Genomic DNA, 6,000 nt, shown 5'->3' with positions numbered 1-6,000 from the left:
AGTACCCCATTCCTGCTTTCTCGCCATACCCTTTGATCCCCCTAGTAATAAGGACTACATCTAACTCCTTTTTTAATATATTTAGTGAATTGGCCTCAACAACTTTCTGTGGTAGAGAATTCCACAGGTTCACCACTCTCTGGGTGAAGAAATTCCTCCTCATCTTGGTCCCAAATGGCTTACCCCTTATCCTTAGACTGTGACCCCTGGTTCTGGACTTCCCCAACATTGGGAACATTCTTCCTGCATCTAACCTGTCTAACCCTGTCAGAATTTTAAACGTTTCTATGAGGTCCACTCTCATTCTTCTGAACTTGAGTGAATACAAGCCCAGTTGATCCAGTCTTTCTTGATAGGTCAGTCCCGTCATCCCGGGAATCAGTCTGGTGAACCTTCGCTGCACTCCCTCAATAGCAAGAATGTCCTTCCTCAGGTTAGGAGACCAAAACTGTACACAATACTCCAGGTGTGGCCTCACCAAGGCCCTGTACAACAGTAGCAATACCTCCCTGCCCCTGTACTCAAATCCCCTCACTATGAAGGCCAACATACCATTTGCTTTCTTAACCGCCTGCTGTACCTGCATGCCAACCTTCAATGACTGATGTACCATGACATCCAGGTCTCGTTGCACCTCCCCTTTTCCTAATCCGTCACCATTCAGATAATAGTCTGTCTCTCTGTTTTTACCACCAAAGTGGATAACCTCACATTTATCCACATTATACTTCATCTGCCATGCATTTGCCCACTCACCTAACCTATCCAAGTCGCTCTGCAGCCTCATAGCATCCTCCTCACAGCTCACACTGCCACCCAACTTAGTGTCATCCGCAAATTTGGAGATACTACATTTAATCCCCTCGTCTAAATCATTAATGTACAATGTAAACAGCTGGGGCCCCAGCACAGAACCTTGCGGTACCCCACTAGCCTGCCATTCTGAAAAGTCCCCATTTACTCCTACTCTTTGCTTCCTGTCTGACAACCAGTTATCAATCCACGTCAGCACACTACCCCAAATCCCATGTGCTTTAACTTTGCACATTAATCTCTTATGTGGGACCTTGTCGAAAGCCTTCTGAAAGTCCAAATATACCACATCAACTGGTTCTCCCTTGTCCACTCTACTGGAAACATCCTCAAAAAATTCCAGAAGATTTGTCAAGCATGATTTCCCTTTCACAAATCCATGCTGACTTGGACCTATCATATTACCTCTTTCCAAATGCGTTGCTATGACATCCTTAATAATTGATTCCATCATTTTACCCACGACCGATGTCAGGCTGACCGGTCTATAATTCCCTGTTTTCTCTCTCCCTCCTTTTTTAAAAAGTGGGGTTACATTGGCTACCCTCCACTCCATAGGAACTGATCCAGAGTCAATGGAATGTTGGAAAATGACTGTCAATGCATCCATTATTTCCATGGCCACCTCCTTAAGTACTCTGGGATGCAGTCCATCAGGCCCTGGGGATTTATCGGCCTTCAATCCCATCAATCTCCCCAACACAATTTCCCGACTAATAAGGATTTCCCTCAGTTCCTCCTCCTTACTAGACCCTCTGACCCCTTTTATATCCGGAAGGTTGTTCGTGTCCTCCTTAGTGAATACCGAACCAAAGTACTTGTTCAATTGGTCTGCCATTTCTTTGTTCCCCGTTATGACTTCCCCTGATTCTGACTGCAGGGGACCTACGTTTGTTTTTACTAACCTTTTTCTCTTTACATATCTATAGAAACTTTTGCAATCCGTCTTAATGTTCCCTGCAAGCTTCTTCTCGTACTCCATTTTCCCTGCCCTAATCAAACCCTTTGTCCTCCTCTGCTGAGTTCTAAATTTCTCCCAGTCCCCGGGTTTGCTGCTATTTCTGGCCAGTTTGTATGCCACTTCCTTGGCTTTAATACTATCTCTGATTTCCCTTGATAGCCACGGTTGAGCCACCTTCCCTTTTTTATTTTTACGGCAGACAGGAATGTACAATTGTTGTAGTTCATCCATGCGGTCTCTAAATGTCTGCCATTGCCCATCCACAGTCAACCCCCTAAGTATCATTCGCCAATCTATCCTAGCCAATTCACGCCTCATACCTTCAAAGTTACCCTTCTTTAAGTTCTGGACCTTGGTCTCTGAATTAACTGTTTCATTCTCCATCCTAATGCAGAATTCCACCATATTATGGTCACTCTTCCCCAAGGGGCCTCGCACAATGAGATTGCTAATTAATCCTCTCTCATTACACAACACCCAGTCTAAGATGGCCTCCCCCCTAGTTGGTTCCTCGACATATTGGTCTAGAAAACCATCCCTTATGCACTCCAGGAAATCCTCCTCCACCGTATTGCTTCCAGTTTGGTTAGCCCAATCTATGTGCATATTAAAGTCACCCATTATAACTGCTGCACCCGTATTGCATGCACCCCTAATTTCCTGTTTGATGCCCTCCCCAACATCACTGCTACTGTTTGGAGGTCTGTACACAACTCCCACTAACGTTTTTTGCCCTTTGGTGTTCTGCAGCTCTACCCATATAGATTCCACATCATCCAAGCTAATGTCCTTTCTAACTATTGCATTAATCTCCTCTTTAACCAGCAATGCTACCCGACCTCCTTTTCCTTTTATTCTATCCTTCCTAAATGTTGAATACCTCTGGATGTTGAGTTCCCAGCCCTGATCATCCTGGAGCCACGTCTCCGTAATCCCAATCACATCATATTTGTTAACATCTATTTGCACAGTTAATTCATCCACCTTATTACGGATACTCCTTGCATTAAGACACAAAGCCTTCAGGCTTGTTTTTTTTAACACCCTTTGTCCTTTTAGAATTTTGCTGTACAGTGGCCCTTTTTGTTCTTTGCCTTGGGTTTCTCTGCCCTCCACTTTTCCTCATCTCCTTTCTGTCTTTTGCTTTTGTCTCCTTTTTGTTTCCCTCTGTCTCCCTGCATTGGTTCCCATCCCCCTGCCATATTAGTTTAACTCCTTCCCAACAGCACTAGCAAACACTCCCCCTTGGACATTGGTTCCGGTCCTGCCCAGGTGCAGACTGTCCGGTTTGTACTGGTCCCACCTCCCCCAGAACCGGTTCCAATGCCCCAGGAATTTGAATCCCTCCCTGCTGCACCACTGCTCAAGCCACGTAATCATCTGCACTATCCTGCGATTCCTACTCTGACTAGCATGTGGCACTGGTAGCAATCCCAAGATTACTACTTTTGAGGTCCTACTTTTTAATTTAGCTCCTAGCTCCTTAAATTTGTTTCGTAGGACCTCATCCTTTTTTTTACCTATGTCGTTGGTTCCAATGTGCACCACGACAACTGGCTGTTCTCCCTCCCTTTTTAGAATGCCCTGCACCTGCTATGAGACATCCTTGACCCTTGCACCAGGGAGGCAACATACCATCCTGGAGTCTCGGTTGTGGCCGCAGAAAAGCCTATCTATTCCCCTTACAATTGAATCCCCTATCACTATCGCTCTCCCACTCTTTTTCCTTATTATTGTAGCACGGTTGGTATCCCCCTTCAAAGGTAGTCAGATTGTAACCTGCTGACTTCCATTTACGTGCCCAGTTTTCTGTATCCTGAAACGCATTGCCTGTTTTGTTTTGATTAATTATCCACTCAGCCATTTCTGAGATATTCAAGGGAACTGGCCTCAAAGGAATCCCTCCCTTTGAGTGAATAGGAATATGCGCACATACCCAACAACTAGAAATGTTACCTTGTTTGGCATAAATGTATGACATATATAAAAAGGTATTTACATGTAATTCCCTTGCAACCCTACTATTTCCCTTCGGTGCAGAGGGTCGGATAGTAAGAAGTCGGCCTATGCCTAGTATACCTACAATCAATAATACAGTAAATTTATACATTTTTGCAAAAAGTAATTGTCCTTATTAGATTTCAGCTTCAGTTATGGGTGCTCGTTTAACGTGTAAAGCGTGGATCCAGGCTTTCTTTCCTTGGACTTTAACAGCTGCCTGAGTGGTCAATAACACTTGATAAGGTCCCTCCCACTTGGCACCCAAAGGTTCTTTATGCAACTTTTTCACATACACCCAGACTCCCGGGATGATGTCGTGTCCTTCTTCGGGTGGATTACCCCAAGCTGCCGATACCTGTCGGGAAACAGAACTAATAGCATTGGTTAGGTTCTGAAAGTGTGATGACAAAGTGTCACTCATTGAGTGAACATCAGCTTTCCGTAAATCGATAGTTCCTGGCAGCGACATGGGTCTTCCTGTTATAATTTCAAATGGGCTTAGACCTGTAGTTCTGTTCGGGGTTGCCCTAATGCTACATAGCACTATTGGTAGTGCCTGGGGCCATGGTGTTCCTTCTTGGTGATATTTGGCAAGCTGTTGTTTCAGAGTTCGATTCATTCGCTCTACTTGTCCTGATGATTGTGGATGATAAGGACAGTGTAAATCCCACGTAATGTTCAGTAACCTACAGACTTCTTGGCAGACAGCACCTGTGAAGTGTGTTCCCTGATCTGAGTCAATGCTACTCGGGACTCCCCATCAGGGAATGTAATCCTTACACAAGACCTTTGCAGTGTGATTGGCTATGGCTCTTTTAGTTGGGACAGCTTCTACCCATCTAGAGAATCTGTCGACCATGACAAGAATGTTAGTGTATCCTTGGCATGAAGGAAGAGATATATAATCAACCTGCAGATGCTGGAATGGTCCGACAGGGGCAGGGGGCCTCAGTTGGGGCATTACCGTGATGGGTCCAGAATTATTTTTCTGGCAGACCACACAGCGGTCTGTTACCAGCTGGGCATGTTTTTTAAATCCCCGACCCCACCAGCTTTTCTGGTCATCTGTTGTGAGGCCAAGTGTCCCCACGAGTGGATCTGTTGGGCTAAAAAAGGCTTAAGCGTTTGTGGCGCGACTGGCTTGTCGGTAATTCTTTGTCTCCAGACACCATCTTCACATAGCTTAATTCCTGCCTCAATCCATGTCCATTTTTCCTCTCGGGAGCACTCGCCTTGCATTGGTTGAAGGTCTCGTGTCAGAGTCCTGAGTGCTTTCAATCTGCACATCTGTGTTGGTTCTTCTGGAGGAACGCCCTGTGAGGCGGCATCTTTAGCTGCCTGGTCGGCTAGGGCATTTCCCTGTGCTTCTGTGGTATTTTCCTTGGTATGGGCCTTACACTTCAGGATGGACACTTCCTGAGTTAATTGTATGGCCTCTAGTAAGTCTCGGACTTCTTTTCCATTTCAATTAGGTGTACCAGCAGCAGTGAGGAATCCTCTTTTCCGCCATAACAGACCAAAGTCATGAGCGACTCCAACAGCATAACGCGAATCTGTGTAGACATTAGCTGTCTGTCCTTCTGCTATTCGACATGCTTCTGACAGGACCCGTAACTCGGCCTGTTGTGCTGACGTTCCTGAGGGTAAACATTCTTTTGCCATTACCTCATATAAGGTTGTAACTGCCCATCCTGCTTTTCTGGTACCATTGTCAACAAAGGAGGAACCATCTGTAAACAGGATGAGGTCTGGGTTGTGCAGAGGCTCCTCTGCTGCTAAGGCTGCTTCTTCTGTTTCTTTTAAAATCTCCACGCAGTCATGCTCTTCACATTCTCCCCCCTCTTGCTCCCTCGATTCTGACATCGGGAGCATAGTTGCAGGATTAACCAGGCTGGCCCGGACGATATGGAGATTAGGAGCTTCCAAAACTGCTGTCCAGCGGGTCCATCTAGCTGCTGTCACCTGAGACATTCTATTCATAGACAGCAAAACGTATACGGTGTGGGGACACTTGACAATCAGCTTTTAGTCGAGGACTAGACCCGCAGTGATCATTACCGCTCGACATGTAGCTTCCATAGCCCTTAGGCAACTTCCCCATCCAAGGGCTACCGCATCCAGTTTTGCCGAATAATAGCCAAAAGGTCTTTGCCGATCCCCATGTTCTTGTGTCAGTATAGCTGTCATATATCCTTCTTTCTCATGGACAAACAGGGTAAATGGCT

Source organism: Pristiophorus japonicus, chromosome 15 (assembly GCF_044704955.1).
Source record: "Pristiophorus japonicus isolate sPriJap1 chromosome 15, sPriJap1.hap1, whole genome shotgun sequence".
Classification (NCBI taxonomy): Eukaryota; Metazoa; Chordata; class Chondrichthyes; family Pristiophoridae; genus Pristiophorus; species Pristiophorus japonicus.
This window is presented reverse-complemented; position numbering follows the sequence as displayed.